The 24,786-nt window shown below is 44.7% G+C and overlaps 1 protein-coding gene and 1 long non-coding RNA gene across 2 annotated transcripts in view; one reads left to right on the plus strand and one right to left on the minus strand.

The window, feature by feature from the left end:
• EXTL1 (exostosin like glycosyltransferase 1) overlaps nucleotides 1-24,786 on the plus strand; it is a 67,212-nt gene that overhangs the window by 13,957 nt on the left and 28,469 nt on the right. The window lies entirely within an intron of this gene.
• Nucleotides 1,205-24,458, minus strand: LOC114601547 (uncharacterized). The gene is made up of 3 exons (XR_003707779.2): nucleotides 24,356-24,458; nucleotides 10,389-10,550; nucleotides 1,205-1,873 (listed from the first exon to the last, which is right to left on the minus strand). It is a non-coding gene; the product is annotated as an uncharacterized LOC114601547 (long non-coding RNA).

The following is a 24,786-nucleotide window of genomic DNA, read 5'->3' on the forward strand; positions in this document are numbered from 1 at the left end:
AAGGTTGTAAGCAAAGCACGAAGCACTTGCAATTAAAGTTGCAGCATGCTAGGGAATGTAGTCAGAAGGGACTCGTAACGGTGTCCTATATGCCAGGTAATGAAATTCCTGCTGATGTATTGTCCAAGATTGTGTCAAGGGATCAACACTGTACCTATGTGCAGAAGTTGGGTTTGTACTGATATTGTACGAACACGCTGCCCAGTGATGTTCACAGAAAGGGGGAGGATGTTGGTTTCTGCTTTCCTTCACTGTGCAGCGAAAGGGCTTGTCACGAGACAGGTGTTTACATTCCACAGTCTGTACTGTTGGAGTTTCTCACGGGAAAGGGAGACTGGATGTGACGTACACTGGTTTCCTGTTTTTCACTGTGTGATTCTCTCCAAGCTGTTGAGGAGAGAGGATGCATTCTCTGCTCCTGCAGAGGCAAGATGTCTTTCTGTAATATACCAGCTTTGAACTGTAAATAAAGCAATATAGAGTATGTAGTACGTACTCCTCATCCTTCCGCTGGGCACGGAACTCTGCTTTACACCAACACATGGAATGTCTGGGGTGGGGTGGGGTAGGAGGAGGGGAATGGGGTTTCTTTGTTAAATGTACTTTCAAAAATAGAGTTTCAGATCTAAAAACCAATTTCAGTTATAAAATCATTCAAAGCCAGTGCAGATGCAGACTGGGATACAGCTCTGCTTTAAAGGCTTGTTGAAAGAGGAAGGGATTCAATACCAGGCAGGCACCAAAAGACAACAGAGGTGGTGACTGTCTAATACATGAGTCGGCAAACTAAGGCCTGCGGACGGTCCAGGAATCGCTCTGTGGATTGCCAGTGCGCACATTCTTTCCCTCTTCCTCACACGATGGCGGTGGCGGTGCCTCCTCCATCCCTCCTCCTGGCTTCTCCCTGTCCTGCCTAGTGGAGGAAGGGGGCTGGGCTTTGTTGGTGCCAGCAGCAGCGCTTGAGGGGCCGCCATTTTAAGCAGTCCCTCTCTGGAGCCCTTTCGCGCGCCGCTCATCGTTCCTCCTCCACTGCCGCTGCCAGCCCCTGCCGCTCACAAGACACAGGTAACAAGCCACTGGGGCTTGTGGTGCTCCCGCATCATTTCCCCCCCAAAATATAGCCCGGCCCCCCACAAGGACAGTGGACTGGCTCCCTGCTGAAAAAGTTTGCTAACCCCTGGTCTAATATGTAGTGGGAGGCCTTCCAAAGCTGCCACCATGCTAGAGACCTGACTCCAGCATTGTAGGGAATGGACCTTCTCCTGCAGAGTAGTTATCGGTTGGGTCTATAAAGCGTGATCTTTGGGTATCCAGATCCCAAGCTTTATAGGGCTTTGTACAGCAGCAGTAGCAGCACCTTGAGCTTAGGGGAACTAAGTGTTAACTTAGCAAACATTGCCTTATCGAGGTTCCCAGTTATGAAGAGGCACATTACGTTCTTTTGAAAGCTTTAGTACTCAAGAGCAGGTTAATGGGCTTTTTATTAAAACACCTTTTGTTCACTACTTCTAGGCTGTGGAGTACCTAAAAGAGGGGGCTGCCTCTTCATCTGGCACAGCAAAACAGCACCCCCCCATAACGTTGAATCAAACGTCTCAGGATGTTTTAGGGCTCGCACCATGACCAGATCTCTGAATGCTGTGAGGAAATAATTCATCCTTGTGGATTCTGAGGGTAAATGAGCCTGATTTATGGGCCCCACATTCCTGAAGGTTGCATTTTCAAACATTTGCAGGCCTTAAATGTTACACCTCCAAATAAATGTTTGCACATACCAAATGTTTCCTGTGAACGCAGGAGGGTGGAAAATGCGTCTGTCAGATTGTTGGAGATCACGTAGTCTTGGGCTCTGTCAGAGTTTTCAGGGGCTCCACTGTAACATCATGAGAGAACAATAGAGTGGGATTAAGCTATAAGGGCCCAGGTTGTCTGAACAACTGATGATAAAGACATTGGTATCGAATGGGCAATGTAAGACACCCTACCATCATGCCATGTGTGAGGTGAGTGTTCCAAACAGAAGGTTCATGCACAATTGCAAAAGGGAGAGGAGCACCAGAATGTATGAACTAGCCCAGTGCTAGCTCCATACATTTTGGCACCTGAGGCAAACCTCAAAATGGATCCTGTCCACCACAGAAGTAGCGGGGAGTAAAGATCTACATCAGGAACGGGATGGCAGGGAATCTAATCAACCTTGCCCAGTGGTTGAACTGGGAATCAAAGTCTGTTGCAGGAGGAAATGGGCCCTTGCTGAATCATGCTGGGAAGGTGCAGAGCTCAGGAGACCCGAAGGGCAGCCCCTGCCGTTTCCTCTGTAGGGGTGGAAGGAGACCAGCAGTGCCTCCTATTCTCCATTTCTCATAATTCATGGACATTCAGTGAAGATGAATGTTGGAGGATTTGGGACAAACAAAATAACTGCTTCGTACTGTGCATTGTCAACTGTGGAACATGCTCCTACAGGAGGCAGTAATGGCCACCAATTTAGATGGCTTTTAAAGAGAATTAGACAAATTTGTAGATGTAACGGCTTTCTGTCGCTACTAGCCATTATGGCCATGCTTTGCCTCCACAGTCAGAGGCAATTGCTGGGAATTACAAGGGGGGAGAGGGCTGTTGCACTCAGGTCCTGCTTTCAGGGGCATCCAGTTGACCATTTGGAGAACAGGATGCTGGACTAGATGGACTATTGGCCTAACCCAGCAGGCTCTTCTTGCGTACTTATTGCAGCAACTGTGTGTGTGGTGGGGGGAATGCAAGAGAGATGGGGCCAGTCCTACCATTGGGCAGAGTGATGTGTGGGTCAAGCAGCCTTGGAACCATTTGGCAATGTTTAGGAATAATCTGGAGATACTGGCAGGTTAAGTGATAGAAGATAGGGGAAAGAAGGCATTGCATCATCATGAAGGCGGTTATCAAATAGCAGTTGGGAGTGTCTCGAGAGGATTCTTTGAAAGGGTAAAGCCTCACCACATGTTAGGCTTCCCTACAGAGGTACAGAGCTCAATTATCAGATACAGGAGATAATTAAGTTGTGAGAGGTGGCACCTCAAGAGAATACTCTGATAGGAGGCTGGAATATTTCGCAAGTGGACCAACAAAGAGTCTTGTGTCAAAATTGGGAGTGGTTTACTCTGTCAACTTTTGTTCCTTTCATTTTTCCAGCTGTAAATTCAGTTTTCCACATTTCCACATCATTTTTTAAATAGAAAAAGGTCCTCACCAGAATCCACCCACATTTAAATGCTTACAAAATTATGCAATTTCTCCCAATGCAAAGAGTTTTGGTATGTTAGTTCCCCTTAATAAATGATGTTTTATGTATGCTTCATCCTAGCACATGCATTTTTGAACATATTTTGAATACATGGCTGGAGTACCACAGTGCAAAATTTGGATAAATGTGAGTTTCTAAGGATGATGTTGTGTTGGTTCATGTATTGTTTTGGAAAGTATGGATTGGGTAAGTTTGCCTTCAGATGCAAACTGAATTAAATATCTTCCCCATCCCTAGTCTCCAAAGGTTTCACAGGTGAATTGTTACATCGGCAGACTAGAGCCTCTTTTATCAGATGGATTGAGTGCTGTCAAGGAAGTGGGATGCAGTCTAGAAAGCCACAATAAATCTGTTTGTCTTTCAGGTACCACAAGAGACTATTTCTTGTGTTTGCTATCAGATAGGTGCTGCTCTGTAATTTCTCACACCCTACTAAGTTCCCGAAATGCTTTTGAATAGCCTTTCTGTACCATCTTTTCGAGAGGGTGCACAGGCTAAGACAGCCTCCCACAACCTGGTGCCCTTCAAATGTTGGACTCCAGTTCCCATAAGCCCCAGCTAGCATGGCCAGTGGCCAGGGATGATGGGAGTTGCAGTCCAGCAACACCTGAAGGGCACCAGGTTGAGGAAGGCTGGCCAATATGGCTTAATTGTGAAGTTGCATTCCTGTGGCCGCTTGTCTGGGAATGAGCCCCACTGAACACAGTTGGACTTACTTCTGGCTAATGGTTATAGCCAATGTTAGTCCTACTCAAAGCAGACTAACTTCTGTCCATTAATTTCAATGGGCCTTCTCTGAGTAGATCTTAGTAGGCTGCACCCCTAAGTAAACTTGCATAGAGTTTCAACTATAAATGGTTTGCTTTTGGGAAGCCTCCAGTCCTGCCTCCAAGGGGGAATCACCCTTTGCCTACTGCTTCCCTATCCATCCTTGTTGCTGCCTTTCTGCACAGAGAGGCTGCAATCAGTTAATTGCAAAGCAAGCTTTACTTCCCGGTTCTCCTGTGGACTGTGAAACCAGCCAGATGAGATAATGTATCTGTCAGAACAGGAGAGAGAAGCCAATTCATCTTGTGCTGTGTGTGTGAAAGAGAGAGCGAGAGTGTGAGAGCGAGATCCCGTTTGCTTGTTGTTTCTGGTCTCTGGGGCTGCAGTGCAGCGACTAAGCGGCAGGGATGAAGGTGAGGTGACAAAGGTCCTGTGGCTTCTTAGCAACCAAAGGCAAGGGCATTTATGGTGGCACCGTTTGGCTGGAAGGAACCGAGTGGCCTGGGAATATGGCCGTGTGTGTTACGAGAAAGCTGCAATCAGGGGTCATTGCATATGGCAGCGTGAATGGGGAGTGGGGGCAGAGAGAGAAGAAACATTGTTCAGTGTTTCTCAGATACAGGAAAGTAGATTGGTTTTAGGTTGCCAGCTGTCCAGAAGAACCAGCCACTGCTTTCAGAAGCAGCTTTAGTTAAAACAAATAAGGATAAAACATTTAACAAATGCAGAATGCAGCAGCCAGGGCGTTGACTGGACCATATAAACTTCTATTTGCTAACCCAGGTGTGAGGAACCTTTGCAGGTTGCTGAACTCCAACTCCCATCAGCCCCAGAAGCTCTGAAGGGCTCTGGTAAGCCTTAGAGGTCAAATGACATGTCATGTGACTGTGCATTGTGTCCCTGCCCCCAAGGGGGACATATAGGATACTAGGTCCCAACATTCTGGTAAGGTGCTGTGGAAAGGGATACCAATACTCTTGCCTAGGGTCGGACGAATCTATCAAATTTAGTTTCTATTTTTTCCAGTCTTGAGTTCAGTCCACCACCTTTCTGCATCGACTTGTGATTCTTTATTTTTCAAGTCCTCCTGAAATTTGATCAGCATTTAAGCCAGCATTTCTCTCAATATACCCATTTTTGCATGTATTTTTTGTCTAATATGCACACATTTGCAAACCTTAACCCTTTAATAAAAAGCATTTTGTGAGCATTTTCACTAACATGGATTTTTATGCGCATTTCCTAGCATGTGCATTTTTCTGTATATTTCTTGTTGGAAAAATTGCAAAATTTGGAAATGTGCACATTTTGAATGCTAACTACATTTTTGTTTGCACAGATTTTTCTTTTGGGGGTGTGTGTGCAAATTAGGTAGGTTTTCATTAGGATGTGACCCAAACTGACTTCCTCCCTCATCCTTCTCCTAAGTCTCAGCCCTGCCAGACCCCAGTGTGTGAGACATGGCCCAGGGATTGGTGAGACATGGCCCAGGGATTGTCCTTCGCTTTCCTGCCCTGGTGGCAGGCTGCACATCTTCTCCAGAGTACAGTGGCAACATCTCTCGGTAACTATTTTGGGCTCCTTCTCATACTCCAAGGAATTAATTAAAGGCAAGTCTGAAGTGATGGGGCTTTTTTCCCTTTCATTTCCTCCACATGACGGAGGCATCGGCAGAAGCAGCACAAAGACACTCGCCGCCTCATGCATTATTAAATGGGTCCTCGCCCCATCGCGTCAGCCGAGCCTCGCGCTCGGTAATTGTCGTTCTGAGATTTCAGTATAATCCATTGCGTTTGTTTGTTTGCTGCTGTTCTTAAAATGAGCACTCACCTTGCTGGATTTCCCCTCCTCCTGTTTTGACACTCAGCTTCCCACTCTTCCCCCATCCCCACGCCTCCCTTCCCCATCTCAACCTCCCTTTCTCTTTCGGCACAGATATTTTTCCTTGGTGGGAGAGCGCTGGTGTTCGTGCGAGTGGTGTTGATGTGGGAGAAGTAACTTTGTGCATGCACTGCTTAGTGTGAGGGCTACATGCTTGGATTGGTTTATTCAGCGAGGAGGCCAATATTAACTGAAGGGAGCCTTGAAAGGGGGGGGGTACACTTTCGGAAGTCAGAGATTCAGAAGCCAGAGAGACAAAGGTGGGCAACAGCTCTGAAGGCAACACCATTCCTATGCACCAGAAGTGTGGAACCTTTTTTGGACCACATTACCCCTGTGGAAAGCTGTTGGGGGGCATATTCCAGTAATGGGTGAGGCAAGATCCACACACCGTTGCACACGCTTAACTAACACACAGGTAAACACAAACACTGTTTCCCATGGAAACAGTTCTGTCTTTGATTCTTAGTAACGCCACTGAAATTTCACCTTCCATTTTCTTTATCATCTTTTGTTTACTTTACCAGTATTTTTTAAGAATAGTTTTCATAGTATCCATTATCTACAAAAGGCATTAAGAGTAATCCAGCAGAAGAATGCAAATAAAGTCAATACTTCTGAACTGCAAAACCTGCCCTACGGCGACATGAGTTTAAAGCCCCAAACTTCAAAATGCTCTTGCATCCTGAAAATTGCACGCTTGCAGTTGCAAAGCACATGGACTACTTTTTGCCTACTTGCCAGGAGCACAAGTCTGCCGAGTCATTTTCTTCCCAGCTTTGCACAGCATCAAAGCCCCTTTCCCTCCTTTCGAAAAGCTGTGTGCCCTGATTTGAGAGGAAACCCCATTGAACCCAGTGGGACTTACTTCAGCATGGTTTGAGCTCTTACATTTGAAAAGCGGATTAAGAGTTTGTTTCCCATGCACATTGCCTTTTTTCCAGGGGGTCCACAAATGTGACCTTTACTTACTACCAAGCTGTTATTTGTGGTTGTTACCAGTCTCCTTCCCTGCCTCTTCTGGCATGCACAGAGAGCATGTCGGTGAGACAAGGGTTTCTCTCATTTATGTGGGTATGGATAAAGTGAGAAACGGGTTTGTATTGCTGCTCAGAAGGGCCCCATGCCATTTCTTACTAGCTCTAAATCTGAAGTGCAAATGAGACATCTGAGGTAGGGATCTGTGTCAACTGTTCTGCTCAGCAGAGGGATGAGGGAAGTTCCCCCTGGCGAGCTCTCAGGTAGATTTGTGTCTGCCTGTTTTTGGCCTGCAGTTTCCCCCACTCAAGCAGCCCTTGTGAAACTAACTTTTGCCTCTGGCCGAAGCTTTTTAGAAATCTGTGCATTTTGTGCAACTAGGGGAGAAATTCAATTCAATTCACAGTCAAATTTGAATTTATGTAATTTGCACTTCCCGAAACACAGCCATCTTTAGAAATTTGCACTTCTCCAAAATTTGCAGTGCAGTTCTCCAGCCAAGTAATGTGTGTATAGAACTGCATATATTAGTGCAAAGTGCGTCTATATGAGTGAAAATAACATACAAAAATGTCTTAGATGAAGAGAAATGGTTTTACCAAAATACATGCAAAAATGTATAGGAGAAATTCCTACCACTAAACTCGCATCATATTAGGAGACATTTGCACTGATTTTTCATGAGGAGTTTCTTTTCAAAAAATATGATTCTGTGATTCTATATGAAAACATATGTGGAGAACTGAAGTTAAAGCATGGAAAAATTAGGAACTGAGAGAAAGCGAAATGGACAGATTTGGTCATCTCCACCTTGGGCAGCAAAAAACATGTATTTGCCCTCTTCTGGCTGAACATTTGCAGAGTGTTCTCATGTTCCCTTTCAGTCTTCTCTTCTTCAGGCCACATATGTCCTGTTCCTTCAACCTTTCCTCATAGGACTTGCTGGAAGCAGCCACAGAACATGAATGCACCTACTTAGTCTGCCACCCTCAGCCATTTGAGAGCAGAAGAGAGGAAGGAGAGTGCTTGAGTCTAAGGCCTGCTGTGGCTTGTTCCTGCTATTGCAGGTTACACAAAACAATGCTTTTGTGTGGTGTGCTAACACTGCCACTGAAACCACCAGTTTGAGAAATCTGGAGGTGTCCTTTCATTGGCTCCAAGAGCCCCTTTGGTCCTTAGAGCTATTCTTAGGTGTGTTTTTTAAATTAAAATAAAACCCATAAGGCATTTCCCCTCTGGACCCTAGATGTGAAGATGTGAGAAATAACCAAGGAAATGTCTGCAAGAGGTACTGTAGGAATGCCGAGAAAATGGATGCACTCATTAATGAAAACATCTGCATCTTGATTCACATCTCAGTACATTAGGCCCAAGCACGCCTGGCAGTGCATTTTTCATATCTGTGTATCTTTGCATGAAAGGCCCAAGAGGAGGCAAAGACGCATCATTGCAAAGAGGAGATGAGCGATTGTCTTGCCAAGAGCTGAGACACTCAGTGATGCTACGATGGGAACAGAGATGCCGTTTGTTAATGTAGTACATATGTCATCAAACAGTTGCCAGATCAACAGCATCAAAATGAGCAATGCCCTTTTCTTTGCTGGTGAGGCTTTTCAAGTACTGTGTGGCCACTAATTCTCGCTTTAAAACTCCATTTATCACACGTCCCTCATTTCCGTGTGCATCAGCAGGTGGACTTTGTGCAAAGTTCGCACCACGGATACTCCGAAATATACACATTCAAAGAAGCCCCTGCCCCAAACCCTGCTGAACATTTGCTTTGTTTGGGGGCTCTTTTCTTTCTTTAACTACTGTTTCTTGGCATTCTAGTTAAACTTCGTCCTTGCCCTCACTTGCCCTTGCTGCTGTTTAGTCTGTTTGGCAATAACAACCTACCAGATTTTCCATATGAGCGTAAAGTGGTGGGACCACGTTACTCAGAGTATCGTCACATCATTGGCAGTGGCAGACCATGTGATTTTGTCAATCGGAAGGGATGACGACAAGAGCAAGTGAGGCCAAGGACAGTGAGGGCAAAGAAGAAGAAAAATGGTACCAAAGAGCAAGAGGAGGGTAGCAGGTTGACACAAGGGTGCTGAACAGCACTTCAAAAATATGTTAAAGAAGCTGGTATGTGGTAAATGTGTGTGTGTGTGTGTGTGTGTGTGTGTGTTGTGCTTATAAATCAAATCATAAAAAATAAAAATAAGGTGGAATGAAACCAATATAAGCTTATATTGTTGATATAATCTCAGGTGGTTTCAGGCTCTAAGTAGGGTTGTGCGCACTTTGCACGGAGCTCTTATTTCTTATTTCTAGACATGTATAACAGTTGTGTAACAGCCGTTCATTAGCCCAGCTTAGCTATTATGCACACAGCTACACAAACAGGACACGCGCTGATCATTACATACAAATTACTATATGAGTGTACAGCTACACTGTTTTTGTACACGTATACACAGATGATACATCCCTGAATTCACACATCCTCTTGTGTGCTAAAATGGCAGCCACCCAGTCTTGACAACGTCATCCAGGTCTCTTTCCCTGCTGACTGAAGGCCACAGCTACTGCCACACATTCCACACCCTTCCGCACAGGCTCCAGGTAGGGACGGGTGAATCTGTTAGTTTCAGATTCTCTCAGTTTCTTATATTTCCAATCTTAAATTTTGTTGTTCATATTTCCATAAGTTGCAATAACAACAACAACAACAACAACAATAATAACAACAACCTCATGAAAATCCACCATTGCTTTAGTGCAAATTTCTCCTGACACACACATTTTTGCAAAGCTGTTTTCCCTAATACAATGCACTTTTCACTACAGCTATTTTCACTACAATATAAGTTGTTGTGCACACTTTACCCTAGTATATGCATTTTTGTACACACCACTTGGCCTGGAGAACTGCACTGCAAAATCTGGAGAAGTCTGAATTTTGAAGGACAACTGTGTTTCGGTTTGTGTGTTGTTTCAGGAAGCGCAAATTAGGTAGGTTCATATTTAAATATGAACTGACTGAAATTTCTTCCCCATCCCTAACTCCAGGCTGCAAATCCCCCTCTCCTTGACATGAGGATAATAGGAAGCTGTCTTGTACAGAGTCAGACCATTGGTCCATCTAGCTCAGTATGGTCTACACTGAGTGGCAGTGGCTCTCCAGGGTTTTCAGCTAACAACCTTTCCCAGCCCTTCATGGAGATGCCAGGGGTTGAACTGTGGACTTTCTGCTCTAGCCCTGAGCTACAGCCTTCCTGAAAGTCAGGCAGTAGCTGGTAGCCCTTTGTCCTGCAAAGGGCATGGCTTTCTTGTGCTATAGAGGATTCAACTGCGGAGCGTGATAAGGGTGCTGCAAACCTCACAGGGGATCCCAAAGGGATAGAAAGCCCCGCTCTGGTCATTGGCAGTGCAGTGCAGCTGGGGCAAATGACCGGGGACATGACTATTGGGGGTGGAAGTCTTCTGGAATTACCAGTGAGGGGAAGGAGCGAGTTATTTCTGAAGAGTCCCTGGTGAGTCTTCTTCCTGCTAATTGGGCCTCACTTGCAGATGCAGGCGTGGGTATCATTTCCGTGGCAGCCGGTCTCTCGGAAAGGAGAAACCAGGCAGATTTGCCTACCTTCTGTCTGACCACCTGCAGAAAGCAGAATCGTAGTTAAGAGCCCACCATATGGCTTTCTAATGAAAACATCACTTCCAATAGATTTGCTCTAGGATATACGCAGCCTGCTCTGCAAGGAGGCAGGCTGGATCAAATCAAGAGCGACTAATCTCCAGGCAGAGAGAAAGCGAGTTCTGATTAAACGAGACTGACCTGTTGGCCCAGAACTAGATATTTCTGAGATGGGGGTTTCTTGATTCCCAGTCTGCGTCTTAATGCATCTGAGCCTCCTCATAGGGAGGGCGGGAAGGTGGGGGAACCTGGATTGCATTATGCCATGAAGTCCATATGATCTCCCTCTGTGTAGCACAGAATTACGTTCGAAGGGCGTAAGCCCTTGAAACCTTGGAAATACCTGTGTCAAATATGCACACTTTGTTCACATATATTGGGCTAACACTAAATCAAATCAGGGCTCAGTATGAACGAGCAAGTTGTGGGGAGGGCAAAAATCACACTCGCTCAGCTCCTCCCCTGGTCAAGCTGCTGCTGCTGCACCAGCTAGAGCTAAGGCATGGTTTGTTTTAGTGTCATGTGCAAACCAGAGCTTATGGTTTGACTTCTCCAGACAAATGCAAACTGAATAACATTTCTCCCCTGTCCTTATTCAGAATAAACCATACCAGGAATAATGGACAGACCTAAGCAGGTCCAGTGGTTACAAAATGCCTGTTGTCAGAGTGTCTGTTGGAGGAAGGGAGACAGAAAACCAGGAAAGAGGGGGAACGGAATGGTGCACCCTTGAAGAGGGCATGTCTGGCTGATAGGCACCTTAAGCAGGCGCACTCCACCCTGCAATGTTTTGTTGCAGATTCCACCAGCTCTATAATAAAAACAAAAGCTCTATTATAATAATAAAAAAGAGCAATTGTGAGATTACATGTTCTTATTTTTTTGAAGAAGGGAATGGTTGTAGTTAACTAACACACAATGATATGAGAGCTAATTTCAGTGTGCACTCGTGTGTGTGTGTGTGTGTGTGTGTGTTCTAAAGTAGTAAATCTTTGTGTAAGAATAAGAGAGTTACACATATATGAGCGCCCCTATTTTCTTAAGCGAAATTTTAGAGGATATGCAACTCTTGTGATTTACACAGTCAACACAAGCTTTCTGACTGGTAAGAGCTTCAGGTTATTTTAATCATAAACACCGAGTCAGTGTTTACAGATGAGCAGAAGCTCATCTGCTTCATTGTAAAGTTAAAAAGCAAAGTGTGAAATGCATTGGGAATAAAGGATACAGGATTTCTGGACAGATGTGTTTAAACTTATCTTACATGCCTTTTACAGCTGTTTGCTCCCTCTTGTTGCATTGACTCAGTATTATTATCCCTTCTGTGTATTTGGAGAGGCTGAAACTGAGATAACAGTGGGTTGTCTACCCTACAACCATCCACTGAGTTTGTGGCTAAGGCCAGATCTGTATTCACAGTAGAGTGAGATGGTAGAGTCCTGCTTTGTAAAGCAGATGCCATTTTTAATGCTTTCTCATAATATACGATAAACAAATAATTTCCCTGCAAGCAAATAACTAGTCTAGAGCATCTGGAAGAAAGATTCTAGTCCAGTCCTTCTCCTTCTCCTGTTCTAGGATTTATTTATTTTTTACATGCAGGGTAAATGTGGTTCTATTTCTGCAGTCTGAAGTGGTACAGACAGTTCTGCCACGTTAGGACTCTACTATCTCATTCTCCTGCATGTGTAGATCCAGCTTTGTTTGATAGGGCCTGGATTAAAAGAGCTGGTAGGGTTTGGGCGGGGACCCTGATGAGGGATGCTCAAGAGCCCCACACATCTCCTGACCTACAAATAGGGATGTAAGAAGACAGGAATTAGTTACTTGTTACCCAAAGGCTTCCGATGGTTGACATCACAGGTGTAAATACATTACAGTGGTACCTCGGGTTACATACGCTTCAGGTTACAAACTCCGCTAACCCAGAAATAGTACCTCAGGTTAAGAACTTTGCTTCAGCATGAGAACAGAAATCGTGCTCCAGCAGCGCGGCAGCAGCAGGAGGCCCCATTAGCTAAAGTGGTACTTCAGGTTTAGAACAGTTTCAGGTTAAGAACGGACCTCTGGAACGAATTAAGTACTTAACCCAAGGTACCACTGTATACCATAAAATCAGAACAAAAAAACCTCCATAACAGCCACAGACACTTTGACAGCACTTGTAACAAAACAACATAATCTTTATCAAAAACCTGAGACTGAAACTATGTGAATCAAGGTGCCAGGTGAATCTTACTGGGGAGAGCCTTTCATAGATGGGGAGCCACAACTGAAAGGGCCCTCTCCCTTGTCACCACCTTCCAGGACCTGAGAGGAAGATTCAAGGGCCTGGGTATGTTTCATGCAGTACTGAGATAAAGGTACCTTTTTACCTATACCGGGATAGGCATTCTGGGAGATTTTGGGTTCCCGAGCTGTAAATAGCTTTATACATAAAAAACCATAGCACTTTGAACTGAGCTTAGAAACATACAAGCAGCCATTGTAGTTGCAACAGAATTGGTGTTATATGATATGTTCATGTTGAATTGGACTAAATTGGAGCTTCTGAACCATGCAGAGTTCAGCCAAAAACTTGATTGTTTGTCTTGCTCCCTGCTATTTAACACAAGTTATGTAACTATTTAAAGCAAAGGAAACATCCAAACAGCATGAAAAAAAACATTAATTACATATCTTTTGTGGACCTGACGAAAAAAACCTGTGTGAACGAATGCCAGTCATATTCCTTTCTCCGATTTCCATTCTGGACCACATATGAACATGCAACCTACTGCAATTTCCACTTCCTTTTCTGTTTTCACTAGAACTGTCTGACATCCCCTACCCACAAGGCCTATGGTTTCTTCTGCCATCATTTTTTTTTCACATGACGAGGCAGCCATGCAGAAAATGTGAATATTCCCAAACCGGATATGCATCACTTTCCAACATCTCTGTCCTGTGAAAAACCGACCAAATTAGCTTTCCTAAGCAGTCTGAAGTCATGCCAGGTTAATCGAGTTTTAACTGGCTTTTGCAGCTTAAAGGCTCCTACCGAACAACAATATCCGTATATTTCTTTGCGCATGTGACACACAAATTATTTCCTAACTTTGAAAAACAGGTTTCCTCTGTTGCTAGACACAACCTGTGAGGTGTGGTGAGGCCGTCCATATACCCTACCTACAGCATCTCACAGGTGAAAAATGGGAATACTTCTTTTTTCTTAATGCTTCTATACTCATACCCATGAGATTCTTCCTATCACTAGAACACACTGATGCAGATTCTTCTCACTTGCTGTACAAACCAGAGTTGAGCCAAAATGCCTCTCCCATCTTGCATCCCAGGGATAAGGAACCCTTTCACCTTGAGGGCCGCATCTCTCAGAGAGAACCTTCTGGGGGCCGCATTCCAGAGGTGAGCACACTGGTTTCCCCCAGTTCAATTTAACACCAGAAAGTACTAATGAGGATTGAGGTGGAACTGCAACCCAGTTTCTATTCCCCCCCCCCAACCCCAACCCCCCACAAAACCTACAGTCTTTTTGGGAAATGGTATGGTATTGTAAACTTCCCAAAGTCCAAGGTTCAGAAAGTGATATACGGTGCATATTGTATGCTCACTTACCCGAGAGCAAGTTCTGTGGAATTCAGTGGGTCTTGCATCTAAGTAAGCATGCACAGGACTACAAAAGTCACGGCCCTTTCCCTTTCTTAGGCTGCAATCCTACCCATGTTCACTCAGAAGTAGGTCCCATTAACTCAGTGGGGCTTTCTCCCAGGTAAGTGGATTGCAGCATCGTTGTTATATCCAATGCTAGTCCTGCTCAGAACTGGACTACTGAAATTGCTAATGTAGGTCAGTGGGGCTACTCTGAGTAAAACATAGCTGGATACAAGCCTTAGCGCTTAGGAATTGTCCTTATTTTCCTCTTTCTCTCTCTCCCCGCCCCTCCTCTTTTGTGGGGGTTTTTCACAGACTCTTCCCCTGACATAATCAGGTTTCAGCACTGACAGGGATCCATCCATCATGTACAACAAAGGAATTTGCCGGGTCAGAGAATCCCCACCTGAGTTAGCAAAATGCCATGTTCCCACTTCGCTTCTGTGACAAAATAATAAATAACGCCATTTCCCCAGTATTATGTTTTCTCCCCTTCAGCAATCTGCAATTTGTTTTTTATTTCTTTCAGAGGTGTGCAATCGTTTGCATGGCCATTAGAGTTTGATTTGGCTGTGATGGCCCTGGGGAAAGCAGCGCCAACCGTACCCTAAGTGAGTGCAGAGAATAGGCTGATAAAGGGGTGCAGGGGTAGTGCATGGTGCCGTCCTTATGGGACTGCATTCTCAAAGACCTGGGAAGGGGTTAGATTAGATTGCATGCTCAAATGCTTCCCTAGGTAAACTTGACCATAACACAAGGCCTACAGATGAAGGGTGGTATACCATGCTGATAGGGGCTGATGGGAGTTGTAGTCCAACATCTGGAGGACACAGTGTTGGTTTCCACTGATTTACATTGAGGAGTGTTGTCATTTTAAATTTTTGTTTATAAATTAAACTATTTCTGTACTCATTTCATTTCAAAACTACAAATTGGTGCATGATCCAAGTAGAGAAAAACAATAAAACATTACTATAAAACACACATCGGGTAGCAAATTACAACCACAAAGTGATCTAGGTATTCCACTCCCTGAAGTACCACAGTCCCTTGCTTGCTTGTACAGTAAGCTTGAGGCTAAGCTACAGTAAGATACACAGGCTGGCTACATTCCCTGTGCCTTTGGTCTTGACTTCTGTCACTCTTGCCCAAAATATGCCCTCCTTCCAGAAATGGGAGGGCACTAGGGATGGATGAATCTGTCAGTTTTGCTTCTCTATGTTTCTCAGTTTTTTCCAATATAAATTCAGTTCTCCACATTTCTGCAGATGTTTGGGGGGGAAATCCTAATGAAAATTCATTCGCATTTTGGTGTGAATGTTTCCTTACAAACCGATTTTTGAATGTAGTTTCTTTAATGCACAAGCTTTTGCAAACAATTTCCCCCTACCATAATTCATTTTTGTATGTTATCTATGTTTCCTGCCTCCCCTTCACATTCTGCCCTTATATATGCATTTCGTACCTCAGAAGCTTACAGGGAGGGCAGGTAATTAATGATGATGATGATGACTAATGATGTTTGGTTGGGGAACTGCTCCCCACTCCTGTCCTAAGATGCTATGAAGGTTGCCCCACATGCTCAGACGTCTGCCAGCACATGAGGGCCAGGGCATGACCCAGGGAGAGCAGCTGTAAATCGAAGATTGCACTCGGATGCCCTGCTGAGCCTCAGCTTTCTTGCAAGTGACCAGGATTTGCAGGGTCAAGTCAAGTATTTTAATTGTGGGTGGTGGGGAGAGAAGATCTGGTGCTTTTGAACATATGCCCACAGTATACAGTAGTTTCACCTCCCTGCTGACTTCTGTCTTTCAGAGTATTTCCCCTGCAGAGAGTGGCTGGGGAAAGGACAGGTGTGTAGGCAGAGGGCTGAAGGTGGAGTGCCCCCCTTGCATATTCTCCAAAGCAATTTCAAATAGCGACTTCCCCCATGTTTCTCCACAAACCTGATGTTTTCTCATAGTTATTGGAAATGTTGTTTATATTTAATGCTCCCCTGCTCAGTGCCATTAATTCTGTGTTGCTATTAAACGATGAAAAGCAGTCAGAATTCACCTCTGAGGAAATGTTCTAATGACACAAATATGCCTGGTGGAATTAGGGATGGAGGAGAAATTTGATTTAGTTTGCACTTAAAACTGAATCGACCTAATTTGTACCTTCTGAAACAAAGCACGAATGGAAACACAGCCACCTTTCTAAATTTGCCCTTCTCCGAATTTTGTAATCCAGCCCATTATGTATAGAAATGCACACACTAGGGCAAAGAGTGCATGAAACAGTGTACAAAAAATGTGTTATTTTACGAGAAAGGGTTTTCCACAAAAAGTGCATATCAGGCAAAATGGCATACAGGCATTGTATATTACGAGAAATTTGTACTAAAATGCTGATGAAAATTCATGAGGACTTTTTCTTTTTCATTGCAAACTAATGCGGAGAACTGAACTTAAGATTGGAAAATACGGGAAACGGCGAGAAACTGAAACTGACAGCTTCACCCATCCCTACTGGGGAGATGATATGTGCAGACAAAGGGTTAGATGTGGAATGGTCCCCTTGCATTTCTCACAAGGCAATTGCAAACAGTGACACCTCCGCCCCATGTCTCTGCACAGACTGTTTCTTCCTGTAGTTATTGGATGCTTCGCTTCTGTCTCATGCACATGCACACACCTGCCCTGTCAGATGCATCAATTCTGCTTTGTTAGTAAATGATCAGAAGCAGCCATAGCTCACTGTTGGGAAAACAGTCTAGTGGCACAAAGATACCTGATGGGGTACTAGCTAAAGCCGTGCTTTGCAGCATAGGGGCAGCCATCCCTGCCCAAGAGTGTGGGGCACACTGGGGCACATGTCCTTTCCCCCATGTGCCTGTAAGTGTAGAAACAGTGACAACGAGAAATGGCACTCGCTTGGCTTCCATGACCTATTTTTATTTACTTTTGTATGCATTATTAACCCTCCTGGGTGTTCTGTAATCATAGTGCCACATTATATTGTTATGCCTACCTCACTTCTCCAAGCAGTGAGGTGCTTTTTGGGGCAGTGGATAGTTTCTTTTCCTTTGGAAAGAGGTCCCTTGAGGCTTGTTGGTGCTTAGCAATATTTGGGTTGATTTACAAATATACTAGTTGAGCATGGATGGAAGCATCGGATAAGCTCTCCAGCAGATCACCCACATGCACTCCAGCTGGTACTATAAGATGCTCACAGAGCCAAACTCAACTCTCAGACCCTCCCCTCTCAAATTTTTGTATTTTTTCACACAGAGACATTTAGATCACTTCATCCTTTGCTGGTGGGTGGGGAGGCGGATGTAGTTCCTAGTCTTTGAGAAAGGCCAGCTATCGAGAGCCATCAGCCAGTCTCACTAACTAAAGAGAAATACTTGGCAACTGTGCTAAGACCAAAGCAATTTCTAGCACTACTCCTAGATCCATTTGACCCTCTCCTGCCCTGCTCCCAATCTTATAAGAATATATATAATTAGAATCCATTGCCCCACATTTTCCTCCATGGTGCCACTTTCTTTCTATGCACAGGTGATTCCCCTCTTCCTCTTTTCTCCACGATAAGTATTCAGACATGCAATCTTCCTCTGCATGAGTGCATAACTTAGTTGTATAAGAACACAAGAAATGTTCTGCAGTACCAGGACAAGGATCCAGGGGAATTCTGCTTCCAATAATTGCTGTCTATGTAGGCTCCCAGAAATTTGTATACAGGGCATGAAAGCAATGCATCCATTATTCAGAGAGATACACTGCTCCTCAGCGTGGAAGTTCCACTGAAGCAGTCGTGACAAATAGCCACCAATAATCCTCCATGAATTTGTCTTGTCCTTTTCTCTTAAGCCACAGCCATCACTAGAACTTGTGGAAGATGCAGGGTTCTTGTTGTTTGGTCTGTCCTGCATCTACTGCAGGTCAGTTTCACAGCTGGTGACCCCATGCTCCATTACCATGGTGAGGCAGTTTCCTGGGTTGGCGGGTGGGGGTGGTCTGTGACAGCTGCTAGAAGAGCAATCGTATTTGGGCAGCAGCCCCACCCAATTTTCCAGAGTGAACTTTGCCTAACAGTGCAACTATTGTCAGGGGTTGATCTGTCAAAGGGGGGGAAGCTTTAAACGTCCCCCATTCACCTCCTCTTGTCCAAGGAACTGTATTAGCAAACAGGTTCCATCAAAGCACAAGTAAAGAGGGAGCCTTTGTACTTATGCCGCACTAAGAATATTTATAGGAATACTTTTACTATTACTAGTTGTTCAGAAGCTGGGTTCTGATTCAGATCAGCTAGCAGGATGAACACAATATAGTAACAGTAAGGGTGGAATCTGTGTCTACAAACACAGGCTGTAGCTGAGTAGGTGAGCAAACTCTGGCCCCAGTTCCCCCTTCCATCTGGCTTTGCCCCACCTTTCTCCTTGCATCCTCTCTCTTTTCCCACCTTGGGATCTTCACCTCAGTCCCAGCTTCCCCAAGTCTTGCTCTGCCTCTTGGCTGTACCTTCACCCTGCAGCCATGCTCATTTCTGTAGGTCCACATTCATTCATGACCTATCATAGCTTGAAACATGGTGGTCTTTGCCACTATTCTCAGTGGGACATTGGCTGCTGGGCATGCAAATAGATCTGTGAGGGTTTGGTGCATAATAGCTTCTGACAAAGCTGCCATAGACTATGAAGCCCATGGTGCACAGTGACTGCTGGTGAAGTAGACACATATCCAAGAAGATTTGGGTCTTGCGTGACTTCACAGATAGGAACAGATGGCTGTGCAAATAAGAGCAGATGGAACCTGTGGAGTAATGGGAATGTTTAAGCATGCTCCTAACTCCAGATTGCACTTCGAATTTTGCAGGATGGCATGTTTCACCCCAAATTCTACTTTGGTCAGAATTTGCAATAATTCTAAGTTTGACATTGACAATGCTGCGAAGCTAGAAAGGAAGACAGTAGACAAGCTTTTTTTTAGAGAGAGAGAGAGAGAGAGAGAGAGAGAGAGAGAGAGAGAGAGAGAAACAGTGCTCTTTTAGTATGCTGTTCCTCTGGGCCAGGAATCGGCAGGGAGAAGGGCTTTGGATGTTTGCATGCAGGTTCCCCAAATAAAGTGTGCTCCTTTATTTTGATTATATTTACACACCACCTTTCCTCCAAGGTGCACAAGGTGGCGTCTGTGATTCCTCAGTTTATCCTCATAATCAACCATGTGAGATGGGTCAGGCTGAGAGTGAGTGACTAGCCTGGGATCACCCATTGAGCTTCATGACTGAGTGAGGATTTGAACACTGGTCTCCCAGGTCTACACCACACTCCCTCTCAGCTTTCAGATGATACCCCTCCACCTGTCTGTCCCAACAAAGCAGTTCAGAAAAAGTGAGCAAAAAAAGCAGTCAAAAAAGATTATCTGCCTACACTCATCACCTCTGCTCCCCATTGGGACCAGCTCTGTCTAAGCTCATTTACTGCCTTACTTTTTCACTTTGCAGCAATGTCATAATTACAGTTACTGCCAGATTCTGACCAAAATAGGATTTGGAGCGAAAAGCACACTAAAGCAAAAGCACATACTGAGCTGTGGGCATGCTTAAATATCCACATTACTCCTGCAGATTCCATCTGCTCTTAACTTGCACAACCATCTGCTCCTATCTGTAATTTGATACAGGCCCCAAATATTTTTGGGTATATGAGTTTTGCTTATGGTTCCTGTGCCTCATTGGTTTGTGTTTTGCAACCTATAGTAGGCTATAAAGCCTCTACTTTGAGTGAAGTACATGGGAGCAAGAACAGAGGGTGGTAGTCAACTGAGTTTTACTCAGAGTAGACCTGTTGAAATCAATGAACATGAGTAAAACTTACGTTGAATACCACCCAGAGAAAGCACTGGCAGCATGAAGAGGGTCTTGTAAAGGTAAAATTGCTCTCATGGCAAAACATTAACAACAACAACAATTTTGTTGGGTTGCCCCAGCCACTCTGGGCAGCTTCCAACATATATAAAAACGTAATAAAGCATTACACATTTAAAAACTTCCCTATAAAGGGCTGCCTTCAGTTGTCTTCTAAAGGTTATATAGTTACTTATCTCCTTGGCTTGGGGTTCAGATAATTCCATAGCCTCTAACATTTCTCTTATGAAAACAGGGACATCCTAAGAAAAAGCGGGACATTCCAAGATCAAATTAGAAACCAGAGCGGCTTCTGTAAATCTGGAGCTGGCCCTGAAAAATAGGGACACTTGGAGGGTCTAATGTCAATCAGCCTAAAGTGCCGGAGAGGACTCCCTTAATTTGGGGGTGCCCAATAAAATTGCAGGAGATTCAGGACAGACAAAAGGATTTTCTCAGCTCATGCTTGCAGGTTTCCTACAGGCATTTGCTGGCTTCTGTGAGAACAGGATGCTGGACTTGATGGACCACTGGCCTGATCCATCAGGCTCTATGTTCTTAGTTTGAGAATGTCTGCTCTCTCAGACCTGCCTCTGAGCAAAACCTCACCTTCTTGCATTGGTGCTTCTACAGCTAGCCAGAAGGGAGGTTTCATCTCTTCCGCTCCTTTTCTGTACTTTTTGTTTTTAAGGAACAGTCAAACAAACAGCGGCCTACATCCTTGTAGTTTCCTTGGGGCCTGTGACGGTTGGGAAAGAATTTAGGTTCTTTTCAGGTCCTTTCCTATTCTGTTAAAATGCATGAAAAGTGAGGCTGGCCCAGCTACTTCTGTCCACAGCTACCTTTGCTCAACGAGACCTCGAATTAGGCCACAGATTATTACAAGTACAAGTCAGGGAAGGACACTCCTCAGGGATGTTGGGTCTTGCAGAAATCCCTCCTAGTCTTGCATGCTGATGGCAGGAGCAGCTGAGCTGTTTCTTCACAGAGATGGAGGTGAAATGTGTTTGGTCTGCATTTTAAAGCGAACCGATCTAATTTGTCAGGAATGGATTTATATGTGGATCAGAACACAGCTGTCACACAGACTATACACTTCTCTGAATTATATGATGCAATTTCATTGGGGGAGGGTGCACAAAACTGTATTTCTTGAGGAATTTTTTGGGGAGAAATGTACTGAAAAGCAGAACATTTTAGGGGAAGCACACAGATAAAATGCAAGTTAAATGCATGCAGTTTAAATGTGGGGTTTTCATGCATTTTTTAAATCTGCAAAACATGGGATGGACCACAACTATAATCGAGTCTGTGACACAGTATGGAAAAGGGCTTATCTGTCCATACCTGTTTCTTCATTTATACTGGGTGCCATCAATATGAATCATTGTCTCCGTTTGAAAGGGCAGGGGTTGGGAGGCAGAATGCATTCTGTTAAGCAAATATTGTAGTTGTGTGACAAGAGTATTAATTCCTCCTGGGCCTGAGAAGCTATGTTATAAAGTACTGTTGCATGCCACCCCAATCTCCGAGCAGTGTGAGATTCCAGGGGTTCCAGGTGGAATTAACCAGAGTTTGTGTTTCCTTTGGAATGAGGTTGAGTGCAGACAGTGGTGTCTTTACAATATAAGGTTTATTTACACATATCCACAGTTTGAGCCTACAATGGAGGGTTCACAACATTAACACACCAAGAAGGATTCAAACAGAAACCAAGCATCGCTCTGACTCTCTTGCTTCCTATCTTGCTGCTTTGCTTCTGGCTTACATCACTCCACTCTCAGCTCTCATCCCTTTTCTAACTACCAACCAGTTGAGGGAGGAGCCCTCAACCCATTTTCCGCTTCTTTTATTCCCTTAATGGTCCCTTACCTAGGCAATTGTCTCACTAGGAAGCTAGCTTGGCTATTTCAGGAATCAGAAGGGAGACAAGGCATACAGACTACCTCTCCACCAAAAAGCCTCATAACACGTGTGTGTGTGTGCGCGCGCACGCGCTTCATTTTCACCATGTTCTCTGGCCCTGCCCACTTTGGCTTCTGGCCCCTCCTGCTTTACTAGAATACAGTGGTGCCCCGCAAGACGAATGCCTCGCAAGACGAAAAACCCGCTAGACGAAAGGGTTTTCCGTTTTTGAGTTGCTTCGCAAGACGATTTTCCCTATGGGCTTGCTTCGCAAGACAAAAACGTCTTGCGGGTCTTGCGATTTTTTTCCGCTTCCCCCCCCCTTTTTCTAAGCCGCTAAGCCGCTAATAGCCTTTTAGCCGCTAAGCCGCTAAGCCTTTAATAGCCGCTAAGCCGCTAATAGCGCTAATCCGCTAATAGGGTTGCTTCACAAGACGAAAAAACCGCTAGACGAAGAGACTCGCAGAACGGATTATTTTCGTCTTGCGAGGCACCGCTGTACAGCCCCCAACAGGTCTCAACTGAGATAATGCACTTTGGTGGCCTTGCAATGTCTGTGTGAGTGAGCAGCAAGCAGGTGTCAAGAAGAGTGGCTAGTGAATGTCAGTGCCCTCTGACATGCCGAATTACGATTCAGCTGTCCAATATTCAAAAGATGATTAAAATCAACAGTAGCTAAAAATAAATAAAATGCACATAACCTCTATATGCCTGGGTAGGCTTGCCTACGCAAAAATGTTTTAACTAGGTGCCATAAGAAAGCAGAGGGAAGGTGCCTGCCTGGTGTCAATAGGCAGGGGGTTCCAAAGTGTAGTGCAACTTTTGATCTAGTTTTACTGACGGACTGTGAGTATAAACAAAACTCAGGCACTAGTTCTTAGTAACATCTTTGTATTCTTTATGGCAAGGAGGGGAGAAGTCAGCTTACCGCTGCCACTCCTTTTTTGTTGAACTGGTGGGGGCAAGATGAGGCCGGGATATACTGCATAACTGCTTTGACTCACTGACCAAAGGCAGAGGCCAAAGCATATTACCAGGCCAGGGTTTAAAGTTTTGTTTTCTAAATTTTTTTTTTATATTGCTGTACATTCCTCTTATATTTTTATGAAAGGGCGGTATATAAATACTTTTATAAATAACATAAATAAATGCTGCTGTTCATCACACACTGTCACACACATACAGTACTATGCTAAAATGTTCAGCAACTTTGCCTAGGGCCTTTGTGGGACAGAGGTTCAGCGCACAGCTCCTTAAAGGAGGGACTTTATTGATGGTCCTTTTCCCCAAACACAGGATGTTCCACGGAGCAAACACAGATTTCAGCCCCTTTTAGCAGGTTTGGAAAGGCTGTGAGCTGTTATTGCCAGCCAACAAGCAAAGGAACTGCTCCAAAAGAAATATCGCGTCAGGCCTGCCAACTGTGGAGTGCTTTCGGGATCACTCTGGTGTGGTATGTCAGCCAAAGAACTGGCAGCTGTAGAGACTGCTGGATACCCGCCAACAGCTTGACGTTGGTTCTGCAAAGGGGCATTCTGGCCACAGAGACGTCTTTCTGCTCCTGCCCAGGGCTCGATTGGTACTGCCGTAAGGTCTGCCGGCAGTCACTTGCAACTTGCGCCATTTCTCAGGGCCATTTTTGTAGGTGTAGGTTTGTGACTCAAGAGAAACTCACGCTGCTTACATGTGTGTAAAGCCATCTTCACACCATACATTTAAGGCACTATCATACCACAGTCATGCCTCCACCCTAAGAATCCTGGGAACTGTAGTTTGTTAAGGGTGCTGAGAGCTGTTAGGAGGCCTCCGATTTCCCTCAAAGAGCTACAATTCCCAGAGTTCTCTGGGAAAGCAAATTGGTTGTTAAAATTGCTATGAGAACAGGCGCTCTGTGGAGGGAATAGGGTTCTTCTAAAAAATCTTTTCAGGTGCCATACATTTCCCTCACCATTTTAACAAGCTAGGAGTTGGGGTGCAGATATCAGAATAGTTAACAGGGTGGTGGGCACTGTCTCCTACTTTACCGATGGCATCCTCTGAAGGTTGCTGGGCCTAAATCTGATTTACAGAGAAGGAACTCCTAAGAGGGGAGAGCAAGAGGGGCCTTGAAGTTGCCCATAATCTGTTAACAGCACATAGAAAACAGGCCGAGAAGGCACCTGACGTGGTCCTCCTCACTTTGGTGAGATTAGGGATGGACTGGCCATTTTGGTCACGTACCTCCCAGTTGTACATGCTTCCGTGTGGTTTTTAAAAGGGGGGATCCTTAGCGTCTGTGTAGAAACGCAAATATAAAATAAAGAAACAGAAGTACTTACAAGGCAGTCCAAGGGCTCCAGTGCTGACTCAGTCCATTCTTAAAAAAACAACCTTTTGAACATCAGAAGTCATTTAGTCGCTCACAGCCTGAAGTGCCTAGTGTGGGGGCCTTTTTTGCTGCTGCATGCTTAGGGCAGGGCCATGTTCACACCATGCCTTTAAAGCAATCATAGACATTCATGACTCCCACAAAGCATTCTGGGAGCTGTGGTTTGTTAAGGGTGCTGAGAGTCGTTAGGGAGGCCTCCTATTCCCCTCACAGAGTTTTGATTCCCAGAGTTCAGAGTTCTGTGCAATCTGATTGATAACTGTGTTCTAATCCAGCTTTAAGTTTGGGAACTGTGAGTCAGGTCAGTTCACTTTAAGAACGTGCGAAGATCTTGCTGAATCAGTCCAGTGGCCTATTTAGTCCAGCATCCTGTTCTCACAA

This window comes from Podarcis muralis, chromosome 7 (genome assembly GCF_964188315.1).
Source record: "Podarcis muralis chromosome 7, rPodMur119.hap1.1, whole genome shotgun sequence".
In the NCBI taxonomy this organism is placed as follows: domain Eukaryota; kingdom Metazoa; phylum Chordata; class Lepidosauria; order Squamata; family Lacertidae; genus Podarcis; species Podarcis muralis.